The sequence below is a fragment of the Desmodus rotundus genome, chromosome 11, assembly GCF_022682495.2.
Source record: "Desmodus rotundus isolate HL8 chromosome 11, HLdesRot8A.1, whole genome shotgun sequence".
NCBI classification, from domain to species: Eukaryota; Metazoa; Chordata; class Mammalia; order Chiroptera; family Phyllostomidae; genus Desmodus; species Desmodus rotundus.
The window spans coordinates 19,176,965-19,192,676 of record NC_071397.1 but is presented as its reverse complement, the minus strand read 5'-3'; the positions used below and the strand labels follow the sequence as shown (position 1 = coordinate 19,192,676).

Below are 15,712 nucleotides of genomic sequence, written 5' to 3'. Positions count from 1 at the left end.
AAGGACATATTCAATTAGAGTGGGACCTAATCCAACATGACTGGTGTCTTTATAAGGAGAGAGTTGACACAGACAAATACACAGGGTTGAATCTAAGTGATTACAGAGGTAGAGATTGGAACTCTAAGGGCTGTTGACAGCATCAGAGCTAAGAGCAAGGCATGTGACACATTCTTCCCTAGAGTCTTCAAAGAAAAGCTGGTCCTGATGGCACCTCGGCTCAGGACGATGTACTACTAGCCTCTAGAATTATGAGAGAGTAAATACTGTTCATTTTTTTTGTTATTTTTTTTGTTTTAATTTGTTACAGCAGCACCATGAAGCCAATACAAATACACATAAAGATGGCCTTTACTTTTAAACCTTAACATTTAAAATAAAGGGATTTAATAAAAAGTTAATTTGCCATTAAGAAATTATTTCAAGTACTTTTTCTAGTTTATGTGATGATATAAAACTAGTTCTCTGACATAATTTTAATCTTGAGTAAATTTTATTACAGAACATTTTACTGTCTTTCAAATATTAACAAAAAATCTCAAATCAATATTTTTGGGGGTAACTGATGTTATGATGTTTATCAAAATGTCTACCTATAGAATATGAGAAAATATTTCATAAAGAATTGTTTTGGAACCCCTCTGTCTCATAAAATCATAATCTCTGGTCCACAACAGTTGAAAATCATATATCTCTTTATTCTTCAAATTTTCACTGCCAAGATTGTGTTCCTTTTGAATTTGATTGCCAGAAATTTAAGATAACAATTAAAACATTCAAGAGCTACTATTAAATTAAAAATTCACTCTAATACTCAAGCTGTCAAGTACAATTTCATATCTAATTTGCATTTAAACTTACTAAAAAATTCTAAGCTGGCTTCATAGTAACATAAAAAACAATATCCCAATGGCACAGATTACATTCTTCTAATATATAATTTAATAGTTTAATGTTCAAATTAATTTTATAAGTATCAAATGAAAATTCCATTTCCTTATAGCTAAACATTTATTTATTTCCTTAATATCTTTTGTTTGGGGATGAGATGATGCTATATCACTTCCCCACCAAAATAATTCCAGGGTTTCTTTATACTGGCTCTTATTCAATATATTTGTCAACTCCAGTCTAAACTATGGTTCAGATATAAGAATATAAAGTCTTCCTATACATATTAATGATATTAAAACATTATCATTCACTATCGTTTGGAAGCACTGACGAATTCCTGTAGAGAAATTCATAGAAAAAACAATAAACCCTTTACTCAGAGCCTTTACTCAATAGTCAAATTGCAGAGGAACAGTCTATCCGTGGCTTAAGATGCAAGTGAAATTAAAGTAAAATACTCTTTTACCAACACCCAGACTACGAATTATATTCTATCACAATATTCACATTCCAAAGCTCAAATGATGGCACAGTACCTGCGCTGTGCCAAAGAGCTCCATCTCATCCTGGTTCTGATCAGTGCGCGTAATAGGAATTAATTGAGATACAGGCCCTCAACTTTTTATCAGCCATAAAAACTGCTAACACATAGTTAGTAAAATAGGAAAGAGCTTCATTCATTAATAAGGCTCATTTTTCTCTTGCTTTCTTACCGCATGCCTTTTTTTCTGTATGTATTCAATCGGAGCACATATTTTCAACAGAATCCTATACTGTGTTATAATTGGGTTCTGAGGCACCCCTTGCTTCAAATTTCTAAGATGATATTTTTTTTGCCTGCTGAAAAGATTTGTGATACCCACGAACTTGGTAACTTTGCTTGGAAGTAGGGACGCGGTTTGGAAAGTGCTTCTTTCTTTGGTGGGACAAGGAAGTGCCTACTATGCCCCTTCCCAGTTTCTTCTGAGTCAGCCTTCACAGTTCAGCTTCATTTTTTCTTATGTTGAACATCATACCCTCCCATTTTCAAATGCAAAACAAACAAACAAAAAACTCAGGAAACTCAAAAGCCACCTCTAGTGCTTATAAAAGCACGGAAAAATGCTTGCTATGATGCTGTGTGAATAACCAGCAGGCTACCAAACTATGTAAGAACAAAATTATGATTAAAGAAATTCACCCAAAAACAAAAAGAAAAACATATACTTAAAAAAAACTGGTTGTCTTTGAGTGGTGATTCTATGGCTCTTTTACATTTGGTAAAAAAAACATATTTACCAAAGGTTTACCAATAAATATGTATAGTTCTGCATTGGACAAAAAGAAAAGTTTTAAAAGAAAGAAATACCCTAATAGTATTTATTTTTCACTTTTGAATATTTCCCTTTCTTTTCCTTCATGGATTACGTTGACTGTGACAGGTCATTCAAAACCCTGCATATAAAATAGTTTAATATTAATAATTCTTACAGAGAAACACATGAGCAAATACAGAACATCCAGAAACTAAAGTTATATGGTTAAGGGTCCATGAAGGAAAGAATAAAAGTAACTACATGCCCTTAATGAAGTCTCAGTAAGTGGCTCACTGATCCAGCGTCATCATCTCTAACTGTCAGGGACCAGGACTAGAGCCACTGCAAGACGCTCTGGCAGCAACTCCTGCAGGTTACCACCTCCCGTGCATTAAATGCATCATTTTTTCCCTTCTTCACTGTGATGGAAGAGATTGACTCTGTTAGCACAATTATTAATTATTAACATAATTGTCAAACAAACAGCTGTCTGGGGGCTTGGGGGGAGGGACAGGGCGGGAGGGGTGGAGGGATTGAGCGAAAAAGAAAAAAAGAAAAAACTCATGGACACAGACAGCAGTAAGGTGATCACCAGAGGGAAAGGGGGGAGGGGGCGGTAGAAGAGGGCGTAGGGGGATAAATGGTGATGGAAAGAGACTTGACTTGGGGTGGTGAACACACAGTAATACAGTGTACAGATGATGTATTATAGAATTGTGCACCTGAAATTTGTATAATTTTGTTAACCAGTGTCATCCCAATAAGTTCAATAAAAAGGAAAAATAAATAAATAAAAATGAAATTGAAAAATAAGTAATATACTGCCTTAACAACAATGTAACAGCACGAGAGTTGACTAAAGCATGATAGGCCCCAAAATGCTGAAGTATCAACGTTCAGAACACGATACTACCCATACAGAACTTCACAAGACTGAAGCACATTTCTGTTTACGAAAATGCAGGTTAGAATTTTGATAATACAAAATATTACCCATTTGTAAGTACAAACCCACTGAGTACCATAAAAGTAATTAGATAAATCCACAGATCTGGGTCAAAAATTAAAAATACTAATTTCACATGAGCACTTTGTCAGAAAAATAGATATGTTATTAAGTGTCATTTGGGAATTCTCCCAAAAACTTGTATTTGAAATGCTTAATCATGTTAAAGTTATTCTGAACATAGTGCACTGAAATTAATTTTAATAAAGTTCTAAGACTTGTGCTTTTCAACAAAAATGGTGATAAAACCTATAAAGCATGACTCATTTCTCTTATGTTTTGGGGCTTCAATTCTGCTATTATGTGAACTTACTTCAGCAGAAAAAATTAAGTGAGTATTTAAATGAATTATGAGTAAAGATGTTAATCATTAAGGTGAAACTGGAGTAAACTAAATATTCCAGAGCATCCCTGAGTTTAGAAGTATGTATTTTGTCCCTCACCGCCTGGCTTATTTCACTTAGCATAATGCTCTCCAGTTCCATCCATAGCATTGCAAAGGGTATAAGCTCCTTCTTTCTCTCTGCTGCGTAGAATTTCATTGTGTAAGCTCACCTGTAACTGGAACATAATCAACAAAAGAAAAAAGCAAATAAAATATAACCATAGACATTGAAATTAAGAACATTGTAAAAATAGCCAGAGGGGAGTGGGGAGGGGATAGTGGGGAGAGGTGTCTATAGGAGCTACTATAAAGGACACAAGGACAAAATCAAGGGGAAGGGTAGAGGTGGGGGAGGGAGGTGAGGGATGGGGAAAAAATGCGGACAATTGTAACTGAATAAAAATAAATTAATTAATTTTAAAAAAAGAAGTGTGTATTTTGCAACTTGATAAAACAGAGCTGTGTGAGACTTAAATTTTTCAAATAAATCATCCAGATCCATACCCAAATTTTGGTTTCAAGAAATCTATATAGCACCCTATAATCTATATAGTGCCTTTGTTGTCTATTTAAGACAACAAAGTCAGGGACTTCTGGTCAAGATGGAGGCATGGGTAGACATGCTTCACTGCCTCATGCAACCACAGAGAGGATTACAGCTATATTCAAAACCGGTAACAACCAGAACTGTCAGAAAATCGAGCTGTATGGAAGTCTGACGACCAAGGATTTGAAGAGGACACATTTATCCAGACAGGTGCCTTTTCTAAGACAGGGAGTCAAAGCAGCTCTATCTAATAAACAGAAGCAAACACAGGGAGGGTACCAAATTGAGGAGACAAAGAAACATGGCCCAAATGAAAGAACACGAGAAAACTCCAATAAAAGAGTTAAACAAAACCGAGATAACCAACCTATCAGATGCAGAGCTCAAAACACTGGTGATCGGGATACTCAGAGAACTCCCTGAGTATGGCAAACACATAGAGAAAGAAATGAAGGTTATCACACTGAGTGAAATAAATAAAAATCTACAAGGAACCAATAGTGGAGAGGATGAAGCCAAGAATCAAATCAATGATTTGGAACATAAGGAAGGAAAAGGCATTCAATCAGAACAGCAGGAAGGAAAAAGAATTTAAAAAACAAACAAACAAAAAACCCCAGGATCAGCTTAGAAACCCCTGGGACAACCTTAAATGTACCAACATCCGAATCGTAGGAATGCCAGTAGGAGAAGAGGAAGAACAAGAAATTGAAAACTTGTTTGGAAAAATAATGAGACAATACTTCCCTAATTTGGCGAAGGAAATAGACATACAGGTCTGGGAAGCTCAGAGAGTCCCAAACAAGATGACACAAAGAGGACCACAGCAAGACACATCATAATTAAAATGCCAAAGGTTAAAGACAGAGAATTTTAAAAGCAGCAAGAGAAAAGCAGAGTTACCTACAAAGAAGTTCTCATAAGACTATCAGCTGATTTCTCAAAAGAAACTTTGCAGGCTAGAAGGGACTAGCAAGAAATATTCAAAGTGATGAAAAACAAGGACCTACAAACTAGATAAAGTACTCTATCCAGCAAAGCTATCATTTAGAATGGAAGGGCAGACAAAGTTTTTCTCACACAAGGTAAAGCTAAAGGAGTTCTTCATCACTACACCATTATTACATGAAATGTTAAAGGGACTTATTAAAGAAGATCAAAACTGTAAACATTAAAAAGGCAACAAATTCACCACTATTAACAACTGAGTCTAAAAAAGTCAAACTAAGCAAACAACCAGAACAGGAACAGAATCATAGGTATGGAGATCATTTGGAGGGTTGTCAGCTGGGAGGGAGAGGGGGAAGGATGGAGAAAAGCTGCAGGGATTAAGAAGCATAAATGGTAGGTACAAAATAAACAGGGGGATATTAAGAACAGTATAGTATTGGAGAAGCCAAAGAACTTATATGGGCAATCCATGGGCATTAACTAAGGGTGGGGACTGCTAGAGGGAAAGCGGGTACCGGCCAGAGTGGGGGGCAAAGGGGGAAAATTGGGACAACAGTAATAGCATAATCAATAAAATATATTTAAAAATAAAGTAAAGTAAATCTTAGTATACATTCACATTTACAGGTTATGTAGGAAAACCTAATGAATATATGCTCCAATATGAACTATTAAAGTGGCTTTCTGAATATATTTAACAAAACAGTGTGCTTCATCTATGAAAAAGTGAAAGTTTGCAAATTAAATGCCTTAAGAAAATGTGTTTTGCTCAGGTGTGTTTGGAACAGCTATCAAAAGCCAAGTGTTATAAATATGTCATGGCAAAAAAAAACAATCTTGGACTGTTAAAAAGTAGAGGTTTAAAAACAGCAATAATGTGAAAATTATAAAAGTGGGCAGAAATTTATTTGATTATGATGCCAAAAAATATTAAATGTCAATAATATATCTAGCCAGAAAAGATTTAATTTTAATTTGTGTAAAGAGCCACCTACATAATCACAATATCCAAAACAATCTCACTGTCTAGCAATCCTTTATTAGTCTTTTCCCTTAGGATTCACTTTTAATCAAGCCTGCTTATACAGCTACATCACAGTTGAAATAAAGTGATCAACTTTTATATTCCCCCAGAAATTCCCCCAAAAATCTGATTGGAAACTACCCCACACTAGTTCAGACCTTTTATTGTCTTCGAAGAATCTCCATCAGCTCCTTTGGCTTGTTTATAGAACACTAGCACATGCTGAAATGAATCAACATGCTGTAAGTGAATACATCTTTAAATGTGTAAAAAGCTGCTGGATTTGTATGGATGCACTCCTAGGTTTTGTAGATTACATGTAAACCTGGGGTCCTTGTAATCCCTCTTCACAATTGTGCTTCATTCCTCTGACAGTGGTTTGAACATGGTAGACTATAATGACTGAGACAAAGCTGATGTTTACAAAACTCTGGTTACAGTTGCCTAAACCACACCTGACCCAGAGAATGTGCCTGCCAGCTCCTTTGTTTCACTTTCATTGTCCTTACAGCCCATGTGAAGGGGATTGCATGGCCACATGGTATCAGGACTAGCACTGGTGACTTTTTGTTCCACACAATTTACTTGGGTGTGTACACGTGTGCAGGGGTGTGAATCTTTCCACCCCTTTGCTGTTCAGAGCTCCGATTTCAAAGGCAGGAACCATCTCTTAGTCTCTCAACTTAGCTCCTACCCCCAAAATGTGGCTAGTATTTATGTAATTTATACAAAATACATTTTTAAGTGGGACAACCTTGGCACTCTTCTGAAGGTGTTATTGTTAATTATATTATCTAAAGCTATCTTCTCTTTGCTTCAGTTTCAACCATCTTCTATACAAGTCAAGAAAATTACTCACATGAAATATATACAAAATAAACTGAACTACTTGTGACCTTCCCCAAATGATGGTATCACTATGTTGTGATATTAAAATCAAAGACAATTAGTTTCCCGAACTCACATATTAATGATTTTATCAAGTCATTCACTCTATGTGTGATACATAAACATACCTACTAAGGATGCTAAAGGGCTCCTGTCCCAGCTTTCTGGGGAGTCATATTTTATATTCAATACCCTTGAAAAGATGTTATGCTCTTTAAGATTTCTCGCGCTAACTCTTCTACATGTAATATTTAAGCCACCAAAAGGGAGTTTATCTTCTCTAAAACCAAATACAGAATCTGGCCCTGGCCAGGTAGTTCCGTTGGTTATAGCGTCATCCTGATACACCAAGGCTGCAGGTTTTATCCCTGGCCAGGGCACATGCAAGAATCAACCAATAAATGTGTAAATATGTGGAACAACAAATGGATGTTTCTCTCTCTCTCTCTCTCTCTTTCTCTCTCTCATTAAAAAATAAATAAATAAAAATAAAAACAGAATTTAAAATAGCTTGAAGACCCTATCTCAATATCAGGGCTCTGACTCAAGGCTCTGAGTGTGTTCCAGTGTGACTGCTTTGTGAACTCACGCTTTTAGACATGAGTGTACTAGGATTGGTATAGTATTGCACAGATAAACGTTTCTGCAATAAAGTACTTTCTATATTACTTTCAATGTAGATAAACTGATGAGGTTTTCTTTTTGCCTGACATTAAACATAGGAAATGCAGACTTCTGTTACAATTTAAATTTTCTTTGGTATCACAGTCATACTGAGATTAATTTTTAAAGAAAGATCCAATTATATTTATAAGTGGACCCTACTTAGTTCTTTTGACATTTGAATTTTTCTGCATTAGATACTGATATTCTAAGTACCTTTCCTGTGATAACTCTAGCCTTTAATCCATCAATTAACAAATACTTCAACGAACTGCATAGTGAGGCTATCAGCATGTCATGTCAATAGCAGTTTCAGCCAATGAGGTAGATGTCACTTTTTAGGGCTTTGAAAACCTGCCTTCTCTTGCCAAAGTGAGTCATGCTTATATAATCAAAGAAGCAACCTGATGACAAAATGAGAACTAAAACCCTTGGAAAGAAAAATTTGACAATAGAAGTAGAAATAATGAGTTTCCCATGGGTACTCTGTGGAGATCTTAGTTAACATTATTTTATGGTTCCCTCAATGAGAAATGATCACAGAGAATTTCAGAGCAGAATGTGACATGCTAGTTATCATGTAGTCCAAACTCTTCACCATGCAGTTGAAATCCCGAGATGCCAATGGAATGTAAGTACTTGTCCAAAATCAAAACTAACTCAGATCTGTTAATATTCAATTTTCCAAATGATTAATGAACATATAAAATATCTGATGAGACCTTCAGAGACTATGCAGAAAATACTAAGTAAGTGAACCTGATCCACTAGTTTCTGTTTGTACTTAAGAATGATACCTGAGAACCCCACGGTGAGCTTCTTGAGGCTCAGACACAGTATCTTGTTATCTTCATATCCCGAGAGTAGAGCACATTGCTTGATGCACAACTGTCAATATATATTTAATGAATGGATGGGTACAGTGCAGATGCAGTTATGACTTTCGGGTATCATGACGGCATAGCTTTTGCACGAACTCTTCAAAATGGGCCACTGACAGCAACATGGAGACTACACCCGACCCTCTGCCATACTCAAGAGGCTGACCAACTACCTTCCCTTCCCCAGGGATGGGCACAGTCTACGAATTACTTGATACACAGCTCAAAAGATAAACGTCATGTATGTGCCTTTAGGGGACATCTGGCCTCTCTCCTAAGGACTTTGTTAAAATAAAACAAAATACAAACTGGGTAGTAATTAGATGTCCCCAGAGGAAAATACTCCTATCATTCATGATAATGTTATTCAAGTACTTCCCAACGTGGATGATCCCAAAGGAGGAGAAAATTCCTTACATTTGGATCATCTCTCCAACCCAGGCTTATCTTCCTTACAGCATCATAGCTGCTGAAAACATCTTTTGCCTCCCTGAACCTCCACCCCTCCCTCCTGTGTATAGCCTCCTGACTCCTTGGTAAACCCTCCTCCCCAAGCCTCACGCCACAGTGCTCCCACTCCACTTAACCCCCTTTATCCCACACGTGCCCTTTCTGCTGGAGTTCACCATGTCCCCAGCCCCTGTATCACTACCCCACAGTGCTCAGTCTCCAAGGCCGGGCAGTGCCTATCCCTCAGGGAACCCTACTCACCCTTGTAGGCTGTGACAGACACCTCAAAACAGTGTCAATGTCTACTGGTGCACCTCCACAGGAAGGAGGCACCACCTGAAGGCTCCAGCACATTTTCTCAGAGAAATGTTGATGGAATTATTTTTTGATGGAGCTTAGGTGTTATTTGTACACAACTTATTTGTATAAAATGGTATCTTTAAAATCCAAACCAACATTTGGAACTACCGTATTTTGCCACATGCACACCCATGCTTTGGGCACATTATACACAGGATTGCTATATCCACCATACACCCATGGTATGTAATCATTATACCCATGTATAATGCGCATCCTTATTTTTCCCTCAAAAATTTGGGCAAAACATGCACTTTAGACATGGTAAGTGTGGTATATTTCTATGGGGGGGACTGATAAGGAAGGAATGCATTCTGATTTTCAAACGATAAATTCACCAACAAAGTTCTAAAATACATTCCATTTCCCAATTAGAAATAATTAAATGAACAAAAGTACATTTCGGAGTTAACAGTAGCTTCATGTTTAACCCACTGTGGGAATTGTGCAACATCCCTGGAGCACTGACATTTGCTAAGTTAGAGAGGGACAGACGTGCAAACCTACCTACCTAGCTAAAAGAGCCCAGCTTAGAATTTTACAAATAATTTGTTAAATTAACCTAAGTGGAGCCTTTTCAAAAGGTATCCACCAACCAGATTTATGTTATGGAAGAGGCCTGCTTCTCTGGGGTCACATTTTCCCCACAAGATTCTGCGGACTTCAAGTACAATATTACTCATTACTGAATAATGTAGTTGAATGGGAAACAGGTATTTCAGTTGTTGCAGGGTAAGTGACCGTCAAAAAAAAATACTCAGTGTATGAACCTCCACCATAAACTGTAAGGGGCTACGGAATCAGGAGGGGACATAATGAAAACAATAATAATATTAACCCATCCCCAAAGAGTTTCTTCAGTTTTAGTTAAGGTAATAATTTCCATAGAGTAATCACAGGAGACATCACTGAGTCAGCAACCAGAGGTGCGGTTTGTCTGCATCTGTGCAATCTCTTCCAGCAACTGTTCAACTGGTGATGCTTCCCACATTACCTTCTGCACATCTGCGGTCTAGAATGTGTAAAGGCAGGATCCACCCAGCCCCTCAGGCAGGCTCTGCAGGGCGCAGTCAGCACCCGCACACCACGTGTGACCTGAGCACAAAAGCACAGGGGGTGGAATTTGGAAGCGGAATGTGTGGGGGCTTCTATCATCCTGGGAACTGTAGGAAGACTGGGAGAAAACCAACAAAACAAAGAACCCTCTTTCATCCTGTCTCACACCATTCTCATTCTTTATTTTGAAAAAACAAAAAGACCAGCTTTCTGTCCTCACAAGTTTCTTTCATCATTATTCCATTGCTTGTCAGGACTGATTCAGCCTCAGTCATGGATTTCCCTGGGGCCCTACCATTTGTTGGGGATGAGAAAAAGAAGGGAGGTGCCTGTCAGTAAGAAACCTGGCAAAATGTCTAACAAGTAGGAATCTGGAAATGAGCTATTGAACATCACAGCCAAGCCTAGACTGCTTGCCACCAACCTGCTTTTTCTTAATGTTTTGGCCTTGTTGGTTCTCACATCCACTTCAAGTCGGAGACCCTATAACCCCACCACTCCACGCATAGTCAACAAGTTATCTTTTGTTCCCATTACTTCCCGGCAGGGGTGTCCAACCAGCCTGCCACATGCGGCCCAGGATGGCTATGAATGTGGCCCAACACACAATCATAAATTTACTTAAAACTTTTTCCTTTTTCGTCCATTAGTTTTCGTTAGTGTTTGTGTATTTAATGTGTAGCCCAAGACAACTCATCTTCTTCCAGGGTGGCCCAGAGATGCCAACAGGTTGGACACCCTAAAGCATTATGGTCTCTTTCCAGATCCATGATTTCAACTAACACGCACATGGTCTGCCTCCTCACCCACCGTATATCGGTGATAATCTCTCAACATGTCACACAGAATAAGACTAAAGTTCCCAAGTACTTTTCCAGGAGCACCTAGTCAATGTTCCTTTTAAGGTCACTACCACCTAGAACAGTGGTTCTCAAAATCAGATACAGTCTACACCAGAATCACCTGGCGAGCTCATCAAGGACACCGACCCAAGCTTAGTTAGGCCAACTCAAGTTTGGAAAGCAGGGCCTCCACTATTCTGGAGGTGGAAGAGGGATTGGGTACAAATTTAAAAAAAAAAAAAAAAGACTTTTCTCAAGAAAAACTTTTCCTTTTCCAGTCCTGCTCCTCACACGAGAGGCAATGAACACCCTTCTCAGCTCTGCAGCCTAGGCTCTTACCTGTACCTCCCACCCTCCAGCCTCCACTGGAGCCTGTCCACTTGCACCCTCTACTTCCCCCGCACGAGGCTCCCCCGGGCCTCCGCAGCCCCTCGGACAGAAAGAGGAAACAAATCCCACGTCTACGGGGGCGGCGCCTATGCCTGCGGAAACAGAACCCACCCCTGCCGAGACTGAACTTCTCAAACTTCCCAACTCCCTCTCCGGTCCACGAGGAAAGAGGAGCAGACACGGCGAAGCGGACGGGACACGCGGCGCCCCGATCGTCTGAGGTCCCTTCCCTCCCGCCTGCGGGACGGCCCAGGTGGGGACCGTCCCGGCCCGCCGCGAGCCCTGGCCGCAGCCCCCGCCGCGCCGCCCCCGGCCCCGCCCTCCAGCCCCCCGAGGGCAGCGGGGAGCCCCACTCACCGCCGGCAGCCCCGGAGCCCGCGCGCAGCCGCGCCCGCCGCCGACGGTCTGCGGCCCGGGAAGCGGCGAGCGCGAGGGAGGGGAGAGGAGGTACCTGCGGAGCGTCGGGGCGGACGCGCGAAGCTGGTGCGGCCCGCACTGCGCGCCGCGCCCCGCGCCCCCGGGGCTAGGTGCAGAGCCGAGTGAGGGCGGGCGTGGAGGCCGGTTAGGACAAGTCCCAGGTGTCACACCAAACTCTGTGCAGCCAAGAAAGTGCCTCGGAACCTGTCTGAACTCAAAAACCCAACCCTTTACCAACAAAGTAGGAAGCTTTTCCTTGCTCTCCGGTCTCGTAACTACCCAGCAATTACAAGTCCCCGCGTCTCGGCCAGGGCGAACAGAGACCTGGGAGGACCGCGGGGCGCTCACCTGGGCCTGGGGTAGACCTCGCGGAGAACGGCTATGCTCCAATTTCCCGCCCTTCCTTGGCTCCGGAATGCACCGAGGGGGGGCCCAGTGCGCTGCAGGGTGAGATCCAGGGTTCCCCCACCCTGGAGAGAGTGGGGCGGATCCAGCCCGGGGTTGGTAATTCCAATCAGCTAGCAGTGCAGACCCCTACCCAACCACCTGAGGGTTTCCAGGCTTGGAAGTGGAAAAGTGGAAGAAAAAGTGCTTGTGCCTTTACCTTTTTATCTGAAAGTAGAATTTCAAGTATCATTAAAGATTTGGTTCAGACTTAAGACTGCCTTGGTTACTGACTTGTAATAAAAAAAAAAAAAACACTTTTAAATAGGAACACCTGAGTGATAGATAAGCAGGTCACTCTCGTTGAGGGGCTATGAAGCAACGTTACGGAATTAGAGGCTTTATAATGTGGTTTTAATATAAAAACAGCAATTAATAAAATTTATTTTTATTTCTTTGTCTACATCCCAGTTAATCAGCCATAATTGTTTCTAGTAACTGTATAACCATATAGTCCTCAATGTGTAGCTATTAGCAGCAATTGGTAAAAATGCAGCCTCTTTCTGGAGGAATGAAAGTAAGAATAGTAATAGGCATATTTTAAGGTTCCAGCATGATATGTAAATTACCATGAAATGAAATTGACCTTAAAAATGACTTTGCTGGCTATTTTGCTCTGAATGAAACACTTGGAGAAATGCTAAACTGTTGGGATTTGAAGTAGGTCTTGACTGATTAGGAGACTTGGACAGGAGAGTGAGGTTTGTATATTCTTGAAACAGAGCAAAGGCAGAAAGTAAAAGCAACTTCCAGGACAATAACAAAACTAAGCTTCCAGACTGTGGGCATCTGTGATCTATGTTTTTTTCTTTTTCTTTTTTTTTTTCCTTCAACAGCATATAGAGAATTATTTGTTTTACATATTTAAAATTTTTCTTATGCCCTTGCGAATTTCCATGACTCACCTTTTGATAATTTTGCAATTCTGGGCTTCATTCTTGACATGCTATTGCCTGACTCACTCAATGCATGTTCTCTGTATGGTACTTTATTTGCTGGTATGCTTTTTAAGCATTCAAACATAATTCTGAACGTTTCTTAAAGAAGCAATATTTATGAGCATTTTGAAACTGCATTCATAAACATACACTTACTCATAAAAACAGCAAGAATATTTAGACTCAGCAAATTAAAGTAGGCTCATGGGAAGTCTAATTTTACTGATATGCATTCATACATAAATCAAGTGAAATTACAAAGAAGGATATCTACTACAGTGTTAATTATTGAAGGCAAATAAAAGAGAAGCAAATGGCCCTGGCTGGTGTGGCTCAGTGGATTGAGCACCTGCCTGCAAACCAAAGGGGCACTGGTTCGATTCCCAGTTGGGGCACATGCCTGGTTTGCAGGCCAGGTCCCCAATAGGAGGATCATGAGAGGCAACCACACACTGATGTTACTGTCCCTCTCTTTCTCCCTCCTTCCCGCTCTCTAAAAATATCTGAAAGAAGAAAATGTAAGTGCAGATGAAAAATTCATTAAAGACACTATGCAAAGGGCTTCCCATCCTTAGTGGGATAGGAGAACATATCAAATTAACATAACTCCTTAAGGAACCTACAAGCTAGGTGAGGAGAGAGGACACGTGCACAGAAAAAGGGAGTTGACTAGTACAAGCCAGTGAGAGGAACTTTAGGTGTGAGGAACTTCAGGCAGAAAGGACTCACAAGTCCTTGAGGAGGTAAGAGGAAGAAGTGATTAACTGCTTAGATCACTGGAGTATGCTCACAGAACTGTTAGAATTTGAGTTGGGTCCTGACTGTGCAGACTTGGTAGGAGTCTGAAGTCTCCTTATGACTATGTGTTGAACATGCAGAGTAAAGGCTGGACTGTAAGAAAGTTCCAGGACCATATAAATCAATCGCCAGATTTGGACATAGGCGTGGCTGGGTTGGAAGGTAAGTTTAGAAATGAAGTTTAGAGTGATTTTCTCACCTACAGAATGAGGTCAGTATTATTTACCATCTAGGGTTGTTATGAAAATATTATGAATTAGAAATAGTTTATGTAAAACCCTTATCATAGCACTTGCTATATGGTAAAACCATAATAAGTGGCCACTATAATTATACTGGGGGTCATATTGTGAAAAGCGCTGACTACAAATTGAAGAATGTAGACTTGGGTCTATGAGAGTGTGATACAATGACCCATATAAAGTTGGTGATCTTTGGTTCAAATTCTGGGAAGTCAGGAAGAGCTGTTTGGCCCAGATATGATACAAAAAGGGTGACAAGGCTGGGAGGAATGAAAATGGGAAGGAGGAGACAAATTTGAGAGCCCATGAGATTGAAAATCAATATCATTTGGGGTCAGAGTGGATGTGGAAGTTAAAGGGAAAGAAATAAGAAATAACTGGAGTTTTAGGCTGCTAGAAGTTATCAGTAGAAGGAAGGAAAGGGTACAATAGCCATATGTGTGGAAAGTAGAAAGAGTCAAGAACAGGGTCACATGAAAGGTTATTTTTAAGATATTCAGGACCTCTTTATATAGGCACCCAGACAAAGAATATGGAGAGGTAGCAGAGAATAGAGAGAACAGTGGGTAAGGAACAAGATCCAGATGGTGTGGGCAGGAAGACTAAACCACAGTCTTTCCATATGAAATCTGAGCCTAATAAATTCTCAATCTAATTTTTTTTACAACATAGGTTATATTAAAAACAGGAACTAAAATAAGAATTTCACAGTTAACACTTAAAATGTGATGAGGTGAGAAGATTGTATTCATTATTAAGAGGTTCCCAAGGCAATATTTATTAATAAAATAGCAAGTCAATCTTTGTTGGATCCTTATCCTACACTACAAAATTGTCTGGAGTTCAAGAACAAAATAGTGGACATGTTAAATTAACAGACCTCAATTTAGCTCCCATATTGAGTTCAAGTGCACAAGGTTGTTCAAAGTCAGTGTCAGGTATTCTTTTATGCCCTCAGAGGACTTATAATTTAATTGGGAAGACAAAATCTATATGAAATAGAATAATGCAGAGATTAATATGGACAAGCACAAAAGTGTGCATAAAAACAAAGGTGCATGAATTGTAGAAAAGAAGAAGCAACTACAGTTTATTTGGAAAGGACATTATCTTCTTGGTAGCAGGTTTTTTTCCTAATTGTTTATATTGCTTTTAACAAACATATGTTCCTTCAGAAATTCTTAGAAATATGGCAAGAAGCTATTTTGTTGGGTTATAAGGTCTCAGTCATTATTTGTAGA

The 15,712-nt window shown here is 39.6% G+C and overlaps 1 protein-coding gene across 4 annotated transcripts in view; it reads right to left on the bottom strand.

Moving 5' to 3' along the window:
* Nucleotides 1–12,581, bottom strand: part of FAM83B (family with sequence similarity 83 member B) — an 84,232-nt gene extending 71,651 nt beyond the window's left edge. The window contains exon 1 of one of the 4 annotated variants that reach the window (XM_053914296.1): nt 12,398–12,581. The gene's annotated coding sequence lies outside the window, so the exon portion shown is untranslated. Of the gene's footprint in view, nt 1–11,743; nt 11,919–11,989; nt 12,361–12,397 lie in introns of those variants that run through there. The other 3 variants (XM_053914295.1, XM_053914294.2, XM_053914297.2) reach the window with 3 other exon arrangements.
* Nucleotides 12,582–15,712: the final 3,131 nt, after the last annotated feature.